Here is a 23,459-nt window from a genome sequence, read left to right on the forward strand (position 1 = left end):
GTTCGTTGTATTACGTCAAGGAAGACCAACGGATCGACACCTATGGTTCTTCCATTGAAATGACTCCCTCATTTAGGTATCACTACCAATTATTTTTTCATACATAAACGAAAGAATGATATGGTACTTTGTCTTGTGTTATGTGTTGTAAAGAACGAATGGTGAAAAATGTACTTTCAGTAATGAAGATTTTCCTGAGCAACACTGAGTTTTCGACACTTCCATCGAAACATGAAATTGTTTTTAACCACTCCTTACAACTGATAAAATACGAAATGTATAGCCTTTTAAGTAAATCATATTCATACTTTCTGGATGGAATACGTAATAAATTACGGTTCTAAAATGTCATTCACTCACAAGGAAGCAAATCACAAATCTAATTCAATAAAATTTCCCGGTTAGAAATCTGACCAGGAAAGCGCTCTCATCTAAGGTTCAGTATTGCATGATCTATAACGACGAAATTTCGTTCTAAGTGATACATGTGTTGCGGATCAGTATTTCTTCACTCAATATTGGCACATAGCGATATTTCGAGGCGCAACGACGATATATTGATTTGTGTATATCTAGAAAGCTATGTTTCAAAAGTATGAAAGCAGCTTGACTTAAAATGAATGCTCAGAACAATCATCGATTCCGAATGTTCCATATTTCGAATTTTCGTATTGGTATGAACTTCATATAATTTATTTCAAAGCATTTAAATTACATGTAAGTACTTTCCTTCATATCCAGGCATTTGAAATATTCTTAAAGTGGAATCCGTTCACATCGTAGTCAGTGTCAAAATCATTACTGAGACACGAATGTCATAATTTAAATCAATCCTTGTGTCCTTATATTACATAGAATATTGTTGTTAACTGGAATGCAAATTCCCCAGTTTGAAGGAAACGTAGCGTGATATATTCCATGTCGATGCGAATTGTTGAAAGTTGATTAGGACTGTACCGAATTATTGAAAATTGATTAGGCCTGTACATAATCATTGAAAATTGATTACAATTATACCTCTTCTTTTATTTAAATAAGTGGTACCATTTTTAGTCCATTCGCTCTATAGTTACAAGTGAATGACATTAATTTGATGGATCTGATTACTTTGAAACTACTTACTTATTCCTTTATATTATTTACGAAGAAATTAAAACAACAGTGTTTGTTTGAAATATTATGAGAAAATGTAGCATTAAAAATAACAATACTTTGAAGAAGTGAGAAGATTAAAACGCCATATATTTTAGATTGATTAGAGTGTTTAAAATTGGATAACGCGTCATACTTACATTCTTATTTAAGTCAAATGTTTTAAATAATGTGGATAATGTGTGAAGGTAATAGTTACAACATCCACACCAAATTTTGACTTAGCGGCACGTAAAATGAATCCTGCGGGACAAAATTCTGACACGCTGGCGTCCCCGAAAACCGTGAAATTAGTTAGTGAGACGTAAATCATATAACATTAAAACTCTAAATCCAAAAATAATTGTCCGTGTAAGTCGCTGATATAGGGAATATTTTGTTGTTCGTAACAAAAAGTTGAAGAAATGCTTATTATGTAAGTAACATCAGAGGTTCAATCATAACATTATTTAGAATAGATTACAGTATTTCTTAATATCCATGAGTGCGTTGAAGAAAAATCTAGTCATAGTTAAAAGTAACGTATGGAAGAACAGGTAGACATTACTGGAAGTTATTGCGTTGAATCCTTTAAATATGTGACATAATTAATTGTTTCCGTATAAGTCATCTACACCGGAAGATTGGTACTGATTATGACGGAATGCCCGTCTTTATTTAAGATCGCAATTAGGTAAACTTACATTATAGGGAAGCAATTAAACTCATACATATCGATTACTGTACCTTTAAATGCGACAGTTTTCTCCAATGTGCATTCGTATTTCCTATCCCCTTTCCTGTTTGAATTGTAATAATTCATTTATTTCTTATTTTCACATTATTGCACGTGAACACCAAATTATTTCATAGTTCAGTACTTGACTAATCGTATCTTATTTAAAGTTTACGGGATAACTCAGTGCATTTCAAACCAGCATGCCGATTATTCGTGAACTCAGTTCAGTCGTGGGTTCGTATCCTTATATTGGCGCTGCACCCAGAAAAAACACTTTGTGATATATTTCAGCTTTGAACTCTGACCGGAAATGTTCTGTCATCTATCTCAGCGGATTTTCATTCTAAGTGATATCTGTGCTGCTGGTTCTTATTTCTCCGACAAAACTATCACTTAACGGTATCTCTAGGCACAACAACGATGGATGGTTTTTCCAAACCAACTGCGGTAAAGCGGTGGGATCGTGATCACTTCTTTCTTAACTACGAGCAAACATACATCAACAGGTACACATAGCTCTCATGCTTAGTGCAAAAATGGGAAAGGTGACCAATATGCCCAACTCTCTTAATGAAACAATTAGCAAGGTGTTAGTGTTTAATATCTTAATGAGCCTATCTGAAGGAGACGTATTAATAAACTACATAATTTTTCTTAAATACTTGATAATCTTAATAATTATACATCCAGATATTTTGGATACAAATTTTCATTTCTAGCTCCAATGGAAGCGATTCAGCCACATATTGACTTTCTGAACGTAACTTTCTTCAGTTTATTCCAGATATTTCTAGGGTCACTGGAGCCACTCGGAGTCATTTTGGTTCTGACAGGATGATATCCTTCCCGAACCCATGTGATATTCCAGGTAGTAATTCCAATCCAGTATCGACTGATAATTCTATGTTTAACACTTTACTTATTCAACCTTGATAACAGCAGCTTAGTTCTGAGGTTGACGTCAGGAAGGGCATACAGTTTTAAAATCTCGCAACGAAGATTCATTTCACTTCATACCCAACCCCTTAGAGAAATTGATCGAGTGTTCGACAACAACAACAAATGTCTTTATTCCAAAAGTAAGGTTCCTGGAAGGAAACCATAATTTCATTTCATCGATTGCAAATCGACGGCTTACTTCTAAAACCTCGTATGTCCCAATGTTCTTACTACCCATTATATTCCTTAAGACTGGTCACGCCTCCCAGCCACATATTTTTATATGCAGTCCATTAGAATAATTTTCGTTGTGTTCATTTTCCTATGATAACATGTAAAGGAAAATGAATCATACCATACCGTATCGTAGGGATGTTGTTTGCATGACGAATTTATGCACTCCTACAATATAATGTATTTAAGGTTCATTTTCCTTTACACAGTAGCATAGGAAAATGAAAACAACGAACATTGTTCTGATGGACTGCATATCTATACGTGGCTGGAAGGCCTGACTAGTCTTAAGGATAATAATAGATAAGAAGAGCACCGAGATATACGAGGTTTTAGAAGTAAGCCGTCGAAATCTTAAAAACATTTAAGCTTTTTAGGCTTTTTCAATCGTGAAATTACCAGCGTCTTGGAAAGGTGTAGGAATCCAACTAATGAACCCACTGCTACACTGAGCAAAACGCTGGTAATTTCACTATTGAAAAAGCCCAAAGGGCTTAAATGTTTTTAACTTTCTTTATTACTATTTGCTTTACGTCACACAGACATACTACCGTAGATATTATGCCGACAAAGGGGTAAGAAAGGGTTATGAGCGGGAAGTAACCGACTGTAGCCTTAATGACGGTACATCCGCGGCATTTGCTTGGTGTAAAAATGGGAAACCACGGAAGACCATCTTCAGGGCAGGCGACAATGGGGTTCGAACCCACTGTCTCCCGAATGAAAAGCTGATAGCTACGTGATTCTGACCACGCAGCCACTTGCTCGGTGCAACAGCAATTGCATGTAGCCCTGAAGTCATTCCAAATTTCCAAAGAAATATGACAAAGGAGAAGAGAAGAGAAACGCACTGCTAATGACTTGTCTGCATACCTGTGGATTTGCCCGTGCTCTCTTCATCCACATAAAATGTTTACTAACTCCATTAAGTGTCTACTTACTCCTCTCTTAGTATTTCTTGATAAGGTGGCCAAAACTGACAGAAAGAACATTATAATGACATCTTAACAGTCTCGCTTTCCATGTGAGAATGTTTCCAGTCTACTTTCGAATAGCTTAAATATATTATTTTTCTATTTATCGTAGTATACACGTAGGATTTTCTCTCTGTCTCATAATGCCTACACAGCAGCTGAAATTAATTTTCTTCTGACCACACTAACGGTCATCGTAAATTTGTTGTGTTCTCTACATTTTCACATTTTTTTGTATTGCTTACACTCTTGCCAACATTCTGCTTACATACCATCAACTTCATATACTTTTTCAGAATTGTTGCAATTGATCTCATTCTTCACTTATTTTTACTATGAGCTATGAAAATACATCCTCTGCAATCATATCTTTATTGCAAACGGCTGATTTATTTGAACCTGTAGAACACATATGACCTCCAGAAATCCTTAAGTACATTATACTGTAGGAGTGCATACGTACGTCCCGAAAAATATATTCCTAGTGTACGGTACGGCAAGGTTCATTTTCCTTTACACACCCACATAGGAAAATGAACCCAACGAAAATTGTTCTGATGGACTGCATATCCATATGTGGCTAGGAGGCGTGACCAGTCGTAAGGGAAATAATGGCTAGGAACAGTATTGGGAGATACAACTTTTTTTATTAAACCAACGATATATTGATGGCTAATTTCTAAAACCTCGTATGTCTCAATGCTCTTCCTATCCATTATTTTCCTAAAGACTGGTCACGCCTCCTAGCCACATATGAACACACACACCATCAAAACAACGTTCGTTTTGTTCACTTTCCCGTGTTAGCTTGTAGAGGAATATTAGCTTTAAATACAATATACTGTAGGAGTGCGTACATTCAGCATGCAAACAACATCCCTCAAATACGGTACGGTAAGATCCATGTTCCTTCGAACAGTATCATAGGAAAATGAACACAACGAAAATATTCAGATGGACTGCATATAAACATGTACGACGGGCATTGGGACATACGACATTTTAGAAGTAAGCCTTCGATGTCCTAATCCAATCAAATTAAATGAATGATGTTATAAACGGCCTTTTTCAAGGCCAAATAAACATTTAATTCTTTGGAAATATGTAAGTATGAGACTTTGCCACATACAACCTAAGAGGCGATAATACGAATGTAAAGAGTAGCGGATCAGAATTCAAACCTGCTTTCTTTTGGTCGTATCCTGACTGTTCAATCTTCATGGAGTGTCATCCTTTCAACTGGTCTATTACGAGCCGCGGCAAAACTTCGGCAGTTACAAGCCTCTTTGGTATCTGTTCATAGTCTTCATGCACACTTCCTTAAATAATGCAAGGGTTATTTGCACCTCTGATCTTTGTAAGAATTCATTCGAGTTTCAAATCGTCGTTGCGCCTCGAGATACCGTTTCGTGACAATGTTGAGCGGAGAAATACCGGCCAGCAGCACATGTATCACTTAGATCTAAAATGTTTAGTTGTAGTGTACTTCGTACAATACTGAACCTTAGATGACAGAACATTTCTGGTCAGAGTTCTAAGCTGAAATATTATCACATTGCGATTTTTATAGGTTCAACGACGAAATATTGAATTCATTTTGGTACTAGATTCCAGCAATCTTCCTGGAAGCTATGAACACCATCAAAAATACATGCGTATGCCTAAATTCGAAACGTCCATTCGTTCCCAATTCTGACGAACAGCAGCTTCTCACTTGAGCCATGACAGTCATTCAGCATTTCGAAAGCTTACTTCTAAAACCCTGTATGTCCCAATGCTCTTCCTACAAATTATATTATTTGAGACCGGTCACGCCTCCCAGCGACATATTTACATGCAGTCCATCAGAATAGTTTTCGTTGTCTTCGTTTTCCTATGGTGATGTGTAAAGGAAAATGGATCTTACCATACGGTAGTGTATGGATGTTGTTTGTATGACGTATTTACGCACTCCTAGAGTATAATGTATTAAGGTTCATTTTCCTTTACACGTGATCATAGTAAAATGAACTCAACGAAAATTATTCTAATGGGCTGCATACCAATATGTGGCTGGTAGGCGTGACCAGTCTTAAGGAAAATAATGGGTAGAAAGAGAATTGGGAGATGCGAAATTTTGGAAGTAAGCCATCGATTTCGTTCTTAGAATACATAGGCCTATCTGGAGTGCATGGCCATCCACCTCGCAATGTAATATAATTTTATTATCTCTACGTCATGATTTACAGAGTCCATTTTGCATTCTGTCACAATAAATTATTTCTCACAACCTATTAAATAGTTTGTATTACAAAGGCGCATAATAAGTGCCATGTTTATGGCATGGTTCTTTTGACTCTGAGCGAACATAGCATATCGTCGGCTTATTTCTAAAACCTCGTATGTTACAATGTTCTTCCTACCCATTATATACATTAAGACTGGTCACGCCTCCCAGCCATATATTCATATGCAATCCATCAGGACATTTTTGTAGTGTTCATTTTCCTATGCTAACATGTAAAGGAAAATGGACCTTACTACACCTTATTGTAGGGATGTTGTTTTCATGGCGAATTTAAGCACACCTACAATTTTATATATTTAAGGTTCATTTTCCTTTACACACTCCCAAAGGAAAATTAACACAACGAAAATTGTTCTGATGGACTGTACATCCATATGTGGCTGGGAAGCATGACCAGTCTTAAGGAAGAAAATGGATAGGAAGTGCATTGAGAGATACGAGTTTTTATAAGTAAGCCGTAGATATAGTCATTTTTAGTGTTCAAGCCTGCTCCGTTTCGCGTAGCTGATAAACTGGTAGGAACCAGGGTAATATCGAACATAAAAGACCATTACTGTTATATGGGTTGCTTATCTTCACTAACAATGTGCTGGCATACCACCCGGTATATATGAAATATCGCGAGGCCTGGTACTCAGCAAGATAAACACACAAAAAATGAAATCATTCGACATCAGATGAAATACTGTAGGAAGGTAAATTATTAGTTGGCTGCTTAGTAGTAAGGCTGCAAAATTTTTCTGAAGGCAATCAGTCGATAACATTTGATTGATCATTTTGTAAATAAATTCAGAGAGGTGTGATATGGATGAGGCTGTTCTTCAGCGCTAAGATCAATGGAAACCAGCTGTGCATCAATGGCGTAGTTAGTTTGTTTATTTCTAGGGCCTTGTAACTTCATGGTCAACAATCTGATATAGTTGCTACTGGTGAAGTATCTCTGTACCATGTTACAATATATTGATGGCTTATCTCTAAAACCCCTTATGTCTCAATGCTCTTTCTATTCATTACATTCGTTAAGACTGGTCACGCTTCCCAGCCACGTATGGATTTGCAGTCCATCAGAACAATGTTCGTTGTGTTAATTTTCCTATGCTGAAGTGTAAATGAAAACGAGCCTTCAATACATTATACTGTAGGACTGCGTAAATACGTCATGCAAACAACATCCCTACAATACTGTATGATATTGTCCATTTTTCTATAGAATATTAATTATCATGGGAACATGAACACAACGAAAATTATTCTAATGGACTGCATATAAATATATGGCTGGAAGGCGTGACCAGTCTCAGGGAATATCATGGGTAGGAAGAGCATTGGGATGTGCAAGGTTTTAGAAGTAAGCCATCGATATGTAACTGTAAGGCCTGTACTGATATGAGGGTCTTTAACCACTTGGGGTTCATATTTTGAAGTAAAAGGTAGGGCCTATTCGATAATTACCATTGTAGATTTCGCACTGGACTGAATTGTGAAAACTGTACTTTATTGTTTCTAAGTTGGATGAGAGGAAAATGGGCATATAATTTTCTTCTAAGTTGTACATACCAATGATGCAGTGTATATTAAGTTCCAACACTATCGGAAGCTTTCAAATCCCCAATATCATAGGCGGGGAGTGAAACCCGATCAACAGGTCGTGTTCTTAACCACTAGAAAACCTAGTGAAACAGATCAAATGCCATAAATGCAGTGTTAAAAATTTCAATTCAAGAACGTGATTACCTTTGTAAAGTTAGATTTATATATTCCTCAGCCAATCAGGTTTCCCATTATAAGGGCAAATAAGAAACTTAGCATACTCGAACTGCGTTCCATCCACTTCGCCCTGAGTTACCACGCATTCACAACTGTAGAGTAGAATTTCCTTGGCTGATACGTTGCATTACAGTCGGTAATCAGACTACCTGAAGGGTGTCAATTCATAAGGTCTGCAGCATCATGACTGAGGCCATACGATTATAGTTAATCTTCCATCATGATGTAGCCCCTTTCTTAAGCTCACAGACTATCTTCTTAATAATTTCGTGTGGCTATTTCTAGCCGGTGCAGCCCTTGTAATGCAGACTCTCCAAAAAGGGTGGGCGGCATCTGCCATGTGTAGGTAACTGCGTTTTATTGTGGTGGAGGATAGTGTTATGTGTGGTGTGTGAGTTGCAGGGATATTGGGAACAGTACAAACACACAGCCCGCGAGCCAATGGACTTAACTATTGAAGGTTAAGAAAACCGACCCGGCGGGGAATTGAACCCGGCACCCTCTGAACCGAAGGCCAGTACGCTGACCATTCAGCCAACGAGTCGGAAGACTCTCTTCTTGGACAAGACGAAGAGTTCGATTATTTTTTCTCCGAGATAACCTACAACGTTCGTTGGGATGCAACAAGGTATCGATAACGAAATATGACCATGACTAAGGGAAGTAAATGCTTGTATGTTTACGTGGCAGTCGATATCGTGGGCTTAGCCGCGGGACCTCTCCTCTGAGGTGTCATATTAATCGCATGAATGCGGCTATTCAATAAAATAATCTCTCACACTTCGGCCGGTACTCAACCCACGGCAGACTAAATGTGGGGTGCTCCCAAACATGTCAGAAGTAACCTCGGGATGTAAAGTATGTCCCAAAAAGAAAACACCAAAGTCCCCAATAGTCATGTGCCTTACAGTAGATCGTTTTTTGAAATATCTCTGCTGGTACACCAACATGATGACAGCTATTGGACATGGGATGTCCCAAGTAATGCTATTATCAATACTTCCAATGCAATTGTGGAAAGTCTGTAAAGTCGAAAGCGGTCAACCGCAGAACATCTGCTCATACAGATTGTTTGTGTTGTTTTGGGATGTACTGTTAAACCCCCAATTATTTTCTCACTTGTTTGGAAACACCTTGTATACCGGACGGATGTTTATGACTCCGTGTTTAATGATTGAGGTAACTAGAAGGACAGCAGACGAGTCTCATCACTAACTGCAAATGTAAGATTATGCAGGCAATTAGTTTATTTCGGGCCGGGCTGTGTGGCTCAGAAGGTTGAGGCGCTGGCCTTCTGACCCAAACTTGGGAGGTTCAATCCTGGCTCAGTCCGGTAGTATTTGAAAGTGCTCAAATACGTCAGCGTCATATCCGTAGATTTACTGGCAAGTAAACCGACTCCTGCGGGACAAAATTCTGGTACCTGGGCGTCTCCGCAAGGCCGTCAAAAGACGTTAGTGGGACGTAAAGCTAATAGCATTATTATTATTAGTTTATTACGAACGTATAGGCTATATGTATCACTTCCTTCACGAGAATTATATACGACTGTGAAGTGTTATCCGAAAGTATTTTCTATTTGCCATTTCTTTTCAGATTCGACTGAGTTAATTTGTAGCTGTTAGGATCTTCAATCTGCCGAAACTAACTTTTGAAAAAAAATACACTTATAAACTATCACAGAAAGAAAACATTTCGTCACTGCTGTGCCAAAACCGCGAATGTGACAGTAATACTTCGTATCCATTATTTCCCTTAAGTCTGGTCACACTTCCCAGCCAGATATCGATATGCAGTCCATCAGAACAACTTTCGTTGAGTTCACATTTTTATGCAGTTGAGTAAAGGAAAATAAAACTTATGTCCGTCATACTCTAGAAGTAGGTAAATATGCCATGCAAACATACACTTCTACATTACAGTACGGTACAGTAAGATGCGCAGAGGAAATGAACTGTAGGAAATGTGGCTGGGAGACGTGACCATTCTTTAGGGATATGATGGGAAGGAAGTGCATTGGCACATACGAGGTTTTAAAGGAAAGCCAACGAAATGCACCTCTTAGAATTGGAAAATACAACAACAAAACTGAAAATATTTTAAAACTATAATTTTAATCGCTTGCTTCGGAAAGTTCAGTAGAATCCTAACTAAACACCACTGGAGGATTGGTCGTGTAAGAGATGTAACATGACTACAACCGAAGATCCACACACATACAGTACACACATATCGTTGGCTTTCTTTTAAAACCTCGTATGTTCCAATGCTCTTCCTACCCATTATATTCCTTAAGAATAGTCACGCCTCCCAGCCATATATGTATATGCAGTCCATCAGAACAATTTTCGTTGTATTCATTTTCCTATGCCGACGTGTAAAGGAAAATGAACCTTAAGTTCATTATACTGTAGGAATGGGTAAATTCGCCATGCAAACAACATCCCTACAATATGGTATGGTAAGGCCCATTTTCCTTTACATATTAACATAGGAAAACGAACACAAGGAAAATTATTCTGATGGACTGCATATAAATATGTGGCTGGGAGAAGTGTCCAGTCTTAAGGATTATAATGGGCAAGAAGAGCATTAGGACATACGGGGTTTTAAAAGAAAGCCATCGATATATCTTCATTATAGACTATTATGCCAGTAATCGTTCAGTCTGCAAGCCTCTGTGAATCTACAAATCACCGCCACCATCGTCTATTTGTAATTAGCTCCGCGGCCTCGTTTTGTTCTATACTTCTTATCTTTAAATCGTTAGAAACTGAGTGCAACTGTGGGCGACTTGGTCTCCCTCTACTGCTCCTACCTTCCATAGCAAAGTCCATTATTCTCCCAGGCAATATATCCTTCTCCATTCGCCTCACATGACCCAAACATCGAAACCGGTTTATGCGTACAGCTTCCACCGAATTCATTCCTAACGTATCATTTATATCCTCATTCCGAATACCCTCTTGCCATTCTTCCCACCGGTTTCTACCAGCATTCATTCTCGCTACTCTCTTGTCTCTTGCTTCTAACTTATGAATAAGACATCCTGAGTCCACCCAGCTTTCACTCCCGTTAAGCAAAGTTGGTCTGAAATCAGACTGTTGAAATGAAATGGCATATCGATGGCCTAGATTGAATACCTCGTATCTCACAAAGTTCTTCCTATTCATTATTTCCCTTAAGACTGGTTACGCCTCCCAGACACACATGGATATGCATTCCATCAGAACAATGTTCGTTGTGTTCCTTTTCTCTATGCCGATGTGTGAAGGAAAATGAACCTTACCGTACCGTACTATAAGAAAGTATGTTTGCGTGACGTATTTACTAACTCCTAGAGTATAATTTTTATGAGGTTCATTTTCCCTTACTCGTAAGCATAGGAAAATAAACCCAGCGAACATTGTTCTGATGGACTGCATACCCAAATGTGGCTGGAAGGCGTGACCAGTCTTAAGGGAAATAATGGACAGGAAGAACTTTGTGAGATACGAGGTATTCAATCTAGGCCATCGATATGGCTTTCAGTGCCGGGAGTGTTCGGCTCGCCAGGTGCAGGACTTTTGATTGGACGCCCGAAGGCGCAATGCGCGTCGTGGTGAGGATGAAATGATGATGAAGATGACAGATACACCCAGCCCCCGTGCCAGCAAAATTAACCATTGATGGTTAAACTTCCCGACTCTGCCGGCAATCGAACCCGGGACTCTATGACCAAAGGCCAGCACGCTAACCATACAGCCACTGAGCCGGACATAACAGGCCGATGAAAATCTATTTTCTTCCTGGAGATGACTTCTCTCGTACAAAATAGTGTTGATCGCAACTGCTAGCTCACTAAATTTGGTTTGATTTTACAATTTGCTTTTCGTTGCACCGACACAGATAGGTCTTACGGCGACGATGGTATAGGAACGGGCTAGGAGTTGGAAGGAAGCGTCCGAGGCCTTAATTAAGGTGTAAAAATGGGAAAACCACGGAAAACCATTTTCATGGCTGCAGACAGTGGGGTTCGAACCCACTATCTCCCGGATGCGAGCTTACAGCTGCGCGGCCCTAACCACACGACTAACTCACTCAGTCATTAGCTTTGCTTTTCTGCACCTTGATTCAATCTCACTTACTATATTACCATCCTCGGATAGCACAGATCCTAAATACTTGAAATTATCTACCAGTTCCAGGTTTGAATTCCCAATCTGGCATGAATTCCCTCGGATTTCTTACGTACTGACATCAGTTTAGTCTTGAAAAGGCTAATATTCATTCGATACTCATCACACCTATTTTCGAGTTCCAGTATATAAAATTGCAAGCTCTCAGTACATATTGCTACTAAGACCAAGTCGTCAGCATAGGCCAAACTGTTTACTATATTTTCACAAAGCTGAATCCCTCTCTCCCACTTAATACCATTCAGTACATTATCCATGTGAGCTATGAACAACAAAGGTGAAAGATTTCATCATGGTCTAACCCCTGTAAGTTTCGTGTATCAAGAACTCACTCTACCATCAATTCTCACTGCAATCCAACTGTCAATACAAATGCCTCTGATGGTTTTAATAATCTACCTTTATTCAATGGTCCCCAAGTTCTGCGAACTTCCTTCCCGTCGGTACTCTGTCATATGCCTTCTCTAGATCTACGGAACATGAACATAACTCTATATTCACCTCCAAGCATTTTTCAATTACCTGGCGCGTACTGAAAATCTGAACCGAATTGCCCCTCTGTGCTCTGGAACCACACTGGTTTCCAGCCCGGCCGGAAGTCGAACCCGGTGTTCAATGAACTGAAGACCACTACGCTGCTTATTCAGCTAAGAAGCCGGACCCTTAGGCGGAATGAATCTAATCACTAATTTAGTTTTTCTCATCAAAATGGAATCAGACAATAATTTCACATTCTCACCGAAAATTAGTCTACACATGAACATGGTTTTTAACAAAGCTGGTAATGGTAAGTACTTATAAGTACGAATATCATCCATGCGTGGTTACATACAGCTATACGGTTATTCTTTACAGTTCTACTCTGAAAAGACAACTGGACGTTAGAAAAATGTCTTTTAAATTTATGATTCGGGTAATTATTGCGAATACATGGTACATGATTCTTTTATTTTGTACTTTAGTAAATCATACTGCCAATATTTGCGTGAAATCCACAAGCGAAATGCTTATTCAACTGAAATAACGCAAGACTCAAGAATTCTGGAGTAGAACAATAAATACTCTTGCATGAAGGCCACAATGGTTTATCCGTGTGTTTGTTTGCATAATGATAGTGAGAGAATGGTTGAATAGGCTGCATTTGCATAGGAAACTCATATGTGGAAGTAATTTGTGTATGTTTTGAGAACTTTTGGAATTTACTACAGGACACTTCTCTTGCTATGCTGCAAAATAACTTAGAAATCGTTTATCTTTACCGCTGACACGTGAACAATAGCGCGCCATATCAACACTAACAAAATGGAGCAAAGTATGAAACAAAATAACAAGAGAATAATTACACAAATACTAGAGAACTCGCAAGTAATAAGATGCGCATTCGTGGGCAATTTATTGTTTGTGTGTGTTAGCTTTGTTCAACTTAAAACTGCTCACTTCCATGAGTTCCGGCAAATTGTTCATTTCTTCGTGCACATGAACTTGTGACTTAGAAGGATACGTAGAGTGTGAGATAATATACTGAAATATTGCCGCTACTGATATGTACTCCGTTGGAACTCCATAGGAATGCTCATCCATTTAATTAAACAATGATATTATTTGAATAGTTTTTATACTTTAATAACAATGAACACTAACACAAGGAAGTAGTGAGAAAGTGCAAATTTAACATTATAACGTGTATTTTGAAGCAGCAGGAATGATTGATATAATAATTTATAATACCTTCATTTCAAATACCGACTTATTCACTTGCCTCCCTGATTCCGACAGGAAACGAATCCAAGTAATAAATATTCGTAAACTTTGGGGTTAGAATTCAATGTAAGTCTAACATTCTCAACTTAACTCGGTGATTTATGTAATGCACATGGCAATATTGCTAGGCCCCACCTACATTAAATTCAATAAACATTAAAACAAATGTGGTAATGTAAATAATTCAGCTATCAAGTATTGTAAAGGCTAGGTGTTGTCTGGCTACTGGGATCAGTGGTCAACGTAGCAACATTTGGCTCAAACGGAACCGTATTCGATTCCCGAATAAATCGTGGAATTTACCCGCATCTACTTAATACCTGTAGCTTGGGAACTTTGAGGTTGTATTCATCTTAATACACTGATCTTCATCTATGCACAACACACCACACTACCCAGCACCATAGAAAGACTTAAGAGTGAATATCTTCTTGGTACCACCAAGGGTCGAAGTCAGGGAGGACATTCGGCTATAAAACCGGTCAAAATGCATATGTAATACTTATGCCCAAGTAACTGGGAAAATCCTGGCAATTAATAAGATAAATACTACTTCTACAAAATAAAATAAAATAAAATTCAATATTCGGTAAAAGATCAAAATAAACTACAATAATATATACTAACTAGCGAATGTACCCGTGCTTCGCTACGGTATTATACGTTGTATTCGAATATCGAAGTAAATAGTGTACATGCAGTAAATCAGATTGTTTTAAAATTGCATGTCTCTTAGAGTTATCCGAGAAAGAGCATGGGGAGGTCCCCGTACGTTGTTTCCAATGTAAAGGGTTTGTTATGGATTTGTGACATAACGGCAGGCTCACTTGCCTACTGCCATTCACAATCGAGTTGGGAAGTTCACATTGTAATTGCAAGCCCCATTGCCTACTACGAGGACAGAATCAATTTGAGGAGTTTTCGTTAAAATGGCAGTCCCCCTTTCCTACTTCCAGACAGATTACAGTTGAGGAGTTTCTATTATAATGGTAGGCAATTACCCTACTATCACTCGAAATTGAGTTGTGCAGTTATCAGTATAATGGCAGGCCCATTTTCCTACTGCCAGCCAGCTCACTGCCAGTCGCACCAAGTTGGTGAGTTTCCATCAAAATAGCAGGCCACTATGCCTAATGCCAGTCACATTTTAGATGAGGACATTCCTTTATAATGGTGGGCACCCTTGCCTACTGCCAAACACAATCGGGTAGGGGAGTATTAAACAAAACTGCATGCTCACTTGCCTTCTGCAAGTCAAATCGAGAAGGGAACTATTCATTACAATTGTGGGCCTTCCTTACTAATGACAGGTACACAGGAGTTGGAGAAGGAACACTTTCCTACTGCAAGTCAAAGTCGGTGTGGCGAGTATTGATTTCAATATCAGACCCACCCTTTCTCGATCGCTACAAATCGACATCAGTGAATATATATAGATCGACATACGAAAGTATATGCGTGTTTACAATATTGAAGACCTTCATTTACAGATTAACTGCTACTAAACGTACGTCATATCGACAAAGGATTATACCAAAAGACACGCCGGATTTAGTGGCCTAAATGGCGGGTCCTATGATATGTCATCTATTCATGGGTCAGATTGAGTTAGAAACGTGGAACAGGGTAAAGGTTTTGTAAGATTATCTCACATTACATTATTTTTCGGATAATTATGTGACAGCTACATACATAGCATTTGGCTCACATATGCCTACTGGGTAGGCCAATTTTCGTGAAGAGTATGATGATTCTGTATTTCATGTAAGTAATAGAAAGTATGAATTATGCATGTGAAAATTCCAAATTGACTTATCATCGATTAATAGAGAAAAATCAAACGTAAAAGGGATACAGATACGGCAAAAAGTCATAAGACCAAGGTTGTAGATCATTCCAAATTGAACGGAGATTTTGCAATCCGTTATGTGATAGAAATTTCCGAAGGTCTGCACTATCATTAAAATTGCCTTCATATTTCGATATTCTTCGGGGATAAAAAGTGAAAAATTTAATGATCTAGGATGTTTTCCGTTCGTTACAGGCTAAAACATATAATTTTGTCAAATTTCAATTATCTTCTTTTCTTCTGGCAGATTATGCAGCAATGTGGATTTTGGGCGAGGCGGGTAAAAATTAGGACTCGCAGGAAACTAAACCAAATATTATGGAGATGGTCATTATTACCCCTTAAACGGAAAGCTGTACGAACATTTCTCCTAAATAGTCAGTGTAGAGGCGCACAGTCGTTACGATTTGATTTATATAGATAAGGAATCTGCTCCATGTAAAACACCTTCTGGGCTATGTCCGCTGGACTTAACCTGCAAAAGTGACCATTCATGATATCGCCCTTATTAATCCTCCTGACGAAAAAATGCACAAAAATGGTCTAGAGGTGGAATTCCAACACGTTTGGTCGATTTCCAGTCAGGTTGGTCTTGTTCTGTATATATTGTGGAAGAGTAAAATCACCGTTTGTGTTCCCTATAAACCGCCAGTCCATTCCGGAACATGAAATGTTATTTACGTTTAAAAATACCTTTGGAGAGGTGGATGCTAAATATAAATTGTGGTTCGAATGTCTTCAGTAGTTCTCAAGTTGTAAGGAATACGCTTTACACGCACCCACTCGTGAGTCAAGTCCGATGTGACTTGTACAGAAAAACGGTCAGTTAATGATATCTCCCTTATTAATCCTCGTATCGAAATGATTTACATGAGAAAAAAGGTTTAGAAATCAATTTCTACCAAGGTAGGTAGATTTCCATTAAGTTTGGTTGTGTATATTTTGTGGAAGTGCAAAATCACTGTTTCGGTTTCGTATAAACCCCCAGTCAGTTGAGGGATTTAGAAACAATATTTGCCCTAAAACCTATCAAGGACAGGTGTATTCTAAATATGAGTCTTGGTGGAAATACATCCAGTAGTTTGTAGCACTCGCGTACATACGGCGTAAATAAGGAAGAAATAATACAGTTAAGAAAGTTGAAAGTAATAGAAAATGGATTATAACTGAGGACAGCCGGATAACGACAAATATGTAAATGCCATCACGTCGAAACGGCTGGATAGATCACAACCAAACTTCATATTTAGAGTACACTCATCCCAGGGAAGGTTTCGATATGCATATCATTTTAAAATCTTTGAATAGACGGGGGTTTATAGGAAAACCTGAATGGTTCTTCCACCATGACTTCGAAACGGCTGGATAGATCTCAACCAAACTTCATATTTAGAGTATACTCATCCCGGTGAAGGTTCCGATATGCATATCATTTTAAAATCTTTGAATAGACGGGGGGTTTATAGGAAAACAAGAATGGTTTTCCTCCATTTTCTCTTATACTATCGATTTTCTGTAAACTTCGTTCACCGTACGTGAAACGTGTCTTCATTATAAACAACTTTCGTTATGTTCATAATTTACCTTACTCTTCACATGACGGAGAAATTTACAATTTTCTGCTGGTACCATGCTCTGCATTGAGTGACCGACAGACCGACAACGAACCTACAGGTTACCATGGCAACGTCTCTGACTGCATGCCAGCAGGGAAGTAACGTATTGCCATTTTCCTCATCATGCTTTTAAATTCGTGGTTGTTCCTTGGGCAGAAGGCAAGAGAGGCGTCAATCGGCCTATCTGCGGGATATTGGCGGAATATCGTTGGATGTTATAACCGCCCTCGAATAGATTAAGTAATAACACCATTAGTCATCTTATTATTTGTTTACCTAAGAATCACTGACCTAAATTTCTCCTCTGTTACCGCTTTATTATATCCATTACTCACACTAGCATAATTTATTGAGGGGTATTTGGTTTTCCAATGCATTCACTTGGCATTTACATATTTGTCGTTATCCGGCTGTCCTGAGTTATAATCCATTTTCTATTACTTTCAACTTTCTTAACTGTATTATATCTTCCTTAATTACGCCGTATGTACTCGAGTGCTACAAACTACTGGATGTATTTCCACCAAGACTCATATTTAGAATACACCTGTCCTTGATAGGTTTTAGGGCAAATATTGTTTCTAAATCCCTGAATTGACTGGGGGGGTATACGAAACCGAAACAGTGATTTTGCACTTCCAAAAAATATACACAACCAACGTTAATTTAAGTCTACCTGCCTTGGTAGAAATTAATTTCTAAACCTTTTTTCTCATGTGCATCTTTTGGATACGAGGATTAATAACGGAGATATCATTAACGGACCGTTTTTCTGTACAAGTCCCATCGGACTTAACTCACGAGCGGGTGCGTGTAAAGCGTACTCCTTACAATTTGAAAACTACTGAAGACATTCGAACCAAAATTTATATTTAGCATCCACCTGTCCAAAGGTATTTTTAAACGTAAATAACATTTCATGTTCCGGAATGGACTGGCGGTTTATAGGGAACACAAATGGTGATATTACCCTTCCACAATATATACAGAACAAGACCAACCTGACTGGAAATCGACCAAACGTGCTGGAATTCCACATCTAAACCTTTTTTTTATGTGCATTTTCTCGTCAGGAGGATTAATAAGGGAGATATCATGAATGGTCACTTTTGCAGGTTAAGTCCAGCGGACAAAGCCCAAAAGGTGTTTTACATGGAGCAGATTCCTTATCTATATAAATCAAATCGTAATGACTGTTTGCCTCTACATTGACTATTTTGGCGAAATTTTCGTACAGGTTTCCGTTTGAGGGGTAATAATGACCATCTCCATAATATTTGATTTAGTTTCCTGAAAGTCCTAATTTTTACCCGCCTTGCCCAAAATCCAGATTGCAGCATAATCTGCCAGAAGAAAAAGAAGATAATTGAAATTTGACAAAATTATACGTTTTAGCCTGTAACGAACGGAAAACACCCTAGATCATTATATTTTTCACTTTTTATCCCCGAAGAATAGTAAAATATGCAGGCAATTTTAATGATGGTGCAGACCTTTGCAAAATTCCAATCACATAACCGATTGCACAATCTCCGTTCAATTTGTAATGATCTACAACTTTCGTCTTATCACTTTTTGCCGTATCTGTATCCCTTTTACGTTTGATTTTTCTCTATTAATCGATGTTAAGTCAATTTGGAATTTTCACATGCATAATTCATACCTTCAATTACTTATATGAAATACAGAATCATCAAACTCTTCACGAGAATTGGCCCACCCAGTAGCCATATGTGAGCCAAATGCTATGTATATAGCTGTCACATAATTATCCGAAAAGTAATGTAATGTGAGATAATCTTACAAAACCTTTACCCGGTTCCACGTTTCTAACTCAATCTGACCCAAGAATAGATGACATATCATAGGACCAGCCATTTAAGCCACTAAATCCGGCGTGTCTTATGGTATAATCCTTTGTCGATATGACGTACGTTTAGTAGCAGTTAATCTGTAAATGAAGGTCTTCAATATTGTAAACACGCATATACTTTCGTATGTCGATCTATATATATTCACTGATGTCGATTTGTAGCGATCGAGAAAGGGTGGGTCTGCTATTGTAATCAGTACTCAGTCCGCGTAGTAGGCAATGGGGCCTGCAATTATAATGTAAACTTCCCAACTCGATTGTGAATGGCATTAGGCAAGTGAGCCTGCCGTTATATCACATTTCCATAACAAACACTTTACATTGGAAACAACGTACGGGGACCTCCCCATGCTCTTTCTCGGATAACGCTAAGAGACATGCAATATTAAACCAATCTTATTTACTGCATGTTCAGTATTTACTTCGATATTCGAATACAATGTAGAATACGGTAGCGAAGCACGGGTACATTCGCTAGTGTTCAATATACTTAGAAAACAGTATTTCAGTTTATCCCAGTTAGTTTTGGGGGCACGGTATTCATTCCTTCATAGTTAATGGGAGGTTTAAATCTCTAAACCCTTCTTGACGCCATGTAATTTTTCGGTTGAAAACTCCAAGAAAGGATCCACTGCGATTCGAACTTTGATCGCCCAAGTGGAACACCAGCAGCTAAGTATCCATCCATACTTTTGTCCGTCATTCATCAGATAAGGGTGACAATGGATAGAAATATAATACTAAGGATCTCGTTTAACCCTCTGCGTCGGAGAATTTAATTCATGGTGTTATTTTCTTGCCTGAAAGGGGCGATATGAGTCTTCCAAAGTAGTTGATATTTACTTGAAATGTCTTGAAGTTGTTATTCGTCTTGTTATTCACATACTTCCTTTTTGTCGACATTATTGCGTAATACCGAGCTATTACAATATTTCACCATTGGGAATGCAGATTCTTAGATTGTAGCTGTTGCCTATCCCTAGGAGAGTGGTTTCATGCGATGCCCATAGTACAGTTAACTACACATAAACACTGGCACGAATTCCCCTAGAAAACAAGTCCCTGACACATATGTATACGCAGAACTTGATGAACAAACTGCCTTTATTTCTTAGTACACGGAAAAATGATTACCACTTTGGGATAGATATTATATTTCCAACTAAGATGGTTCAGGTTCCATTTTTACTTACTCATGAGGGATTTACGTACTGGTGTGATAATTGTAATTAAATGCACTGATAAATACGCCAAGGATCGTTTTCAGCACAAACTGACTCAGTGCTTTCAGACTTATGCTGTGAAATACTACAGTGTAGATCATTATTCCAATAATCGATCATTCTCGAACCTGGTTTTCGATGTTAATTTCAGGAAATTTTGAGTTGGTCAGCAGTGGATATTCCTTCTCAATTACGTCTTCCATAGTAATGCGTTCTGTTCAGAAGAGACCTGGATAACACATTTCCCGTCGTAAATGTAACCCACATCTAGGATCAGAATCAGCTCCATCGTCTAATCGTGTAAGAAGAGGAACGATCTTCCGCAGTTTACTCGGATGACATCCAGCTTAGAGGATGAAGAACTAAAAAACGCATACGTATGCGGTTAATGAGGTATATTTCCTCTCTAACATAAGTAGTTTAACAACATATCGTCGCTTAACCGGTAAAACGTTGTATCCCACAATACTCTTCCTATCCATTATTCTCCTTAAGACTGGTCACGCCTCCCAGCCTCCCAACCAGTCCATCAGAACAATGTCCGTTGTGTTCGTTTTCCTATGTCGCTGAGTAAACGAAAATGAACCTTACATGCATTACACACTAGGAGTGCGTAAATACGTAATGCAAACATACATTCCTATAGTACGGTACATTAAGGTTAATTTTCCTTTACACATGGACATAGGAAAATGAACACAACAAAAATTGTTCTGACGGACTGCATATCCATATGTGGCTGGGAGGCGTGACCAGTCTTAAAGAGAATAATCGATAGGAAGAGCTTTGTGGGATACAACGTTTTACCGGTGAAGCGACGGTATGTTCTCTTTTGATTGTGTGCGGTGTGAGTAATTTGTCCTCTTATTATGTCTTCGAACAAAAGGTAGAACTAAACTTCAGTATTTTCAAAATTTTAAATCATTCACATATAATTGTCTGAGAAATGATCTTTTTTTTTCTTTATAGGAGGAAACACAGTCTTTAGTTCTATGTAATGTTTGTGATGATTCTATTGACAGGGTATGTTAACTTGGTGTCGGTACAAGTAACTGTATTTTCTTAGATAATTGAGGCAAAGGCTGTTTAAATTGTTTAGCGACTCAGGGGAGTAAACAATTTTTTTCGTGTCACGAGGGTAAAGCACGAGCAACATCGTTGCAATTCTGTCAGTCAGCTGACGCACATATGACTGAATGTTTCTACTTCTTCTAGGTTGTTGTTGTAAGTGGTGATCCACTTTAGCAGCCTCGAAAATCGTTTGTTAAGTGCTCCGAATCCTTTCGAGGAAGGAACTTTATAAGTATTTTTAATGATTCATTTCGACCGTGCAGGTTACTATGAAGATGTGTCAACGCAAAGTTGCTAGAACTTTAGAGGGTAGAATTTCTACGAACATATTCTGTTATGATATGCTTTCTTAAGTAAGGTAAATATAGAAGATTCTTATTCTTCTTACGCTTCTTCTTCGTGCAGCGTTCCTGTCCCCGGAACTTTGGTACCCACTCTGGAAAAATTCTCCTTGCAGACAGTCGTTGCGAAAAGTTCTTTCTTTTTTTGCTACTGGCTTTACGTTGCACCGACACAGATACATCTTATGGCGACGATCGGATAGGAAAGGCCTAGAAGTTGAAAGGAAGCGGCCGTGGCCGTAATTAATGTACAGCCCCAGCATGTGCCTTGTATGAAAATGGGGAACCACGGAAAACCATCTTCAGGGCTGCCGACAATGGGATTCGAACCCACTATCTCCCGGATGCAAGCTCACAGCCGCGCGCCCCTAACCGCACGGCCAACCCGCCAGATGCCGAAAAGTTCGTGGATGTCAGTCCATTCCTTGATGTTCTCGAAAAAGCGCACTCTCATCCCTCCGATCCTTCATTGCCGTTAAGTCTTTTCCAGTAGTATGATTAGAAGAGGACGCTATTATACAAATAATTATTTTCAGATGCTAGTGAAACCATCGTTCTTAAGTATCAACGATGCGACGGTACATGAGATAATATTCCACCTTTTTATAGAAAAAACGTGTGATTTGGAACCCAAACTTTGTCTCCATAGTTTCCTCACGGTACAAAAATTAGTGTGCTTACCTACTGAGCTTTCAGATATGAAGGAAACAGAGATACCCAGTGATAACTCATTTCCACTCAAAGAGCTTGAACATTGTCTCGAGTGGACTTGTGACGTCTGCAATAATACTTCAAACTACATAGACTAAATCTTGATATCAGAAGGGATAAAGAGTGATGTCTGAAAATTCCGCAGCAGTGAGTGAGTTCGCTAAAGTAATCGGGTGATTATTGGATAAGGCAACGAAAAGCGTATGTAGATGAATGTGTGAGGACAGATGTGTAAACGAGGACGCAGTGAGAAGTACTTGATAAATTGCTTATGAATAGGGAGAAATAATTAAGGACCGGGTATTTGATTAAATTGGCCAATCATTCAAATGTTAAACCTGTAACTTTGTTAAAAGGTTCGGGTGTGAAAGGAATTAAAAAAGAATGAGGTTGGCATTTTTCTGGGCTATAAAGTTCAAGATGAGACTGGTAGCGGACTGACATTGGTTTCCCACCAAGGAGGTTATGGTTTGAATTCTTACCAATGAATGTGGGTTTTTAGAAATGAAAAGTCGCATCCGTGCAGTTAGGATTCCACAAAAATCTCGAGCTCCCATGTCTGTAATGACAACAGTCACGTAAAACTACAAGTTTTCTTTTATTTGACTGCGGATCAAGGAGGAAAATGCGATGTTATTAAAAACAAAATTCAAAAGTTAAAATAGTTAACGTATAATAATTATGTTATTGGTCTTAACATTATCCAAACTAATTTTGCGGTTCTTCGAAGACGCCGACAACTCGGAAAGTTTATTCCAAAGATTA

This window comes from Anabrus simplex, chromosome 2, assembly GCF_040414725.1.
Source record: "Anabrus simplex isolate iqAnaSimp1 chromosome 2, ASM4041472v1, whole genome shotgun sequence".
Taxonomy (NCBI): domain Eukaryota; kingdom Metazoa; phylum Arthropoda; class Insecta; order Orthoptera; family Tettigoniidae; genus Anabrus; species Anabrus simplex.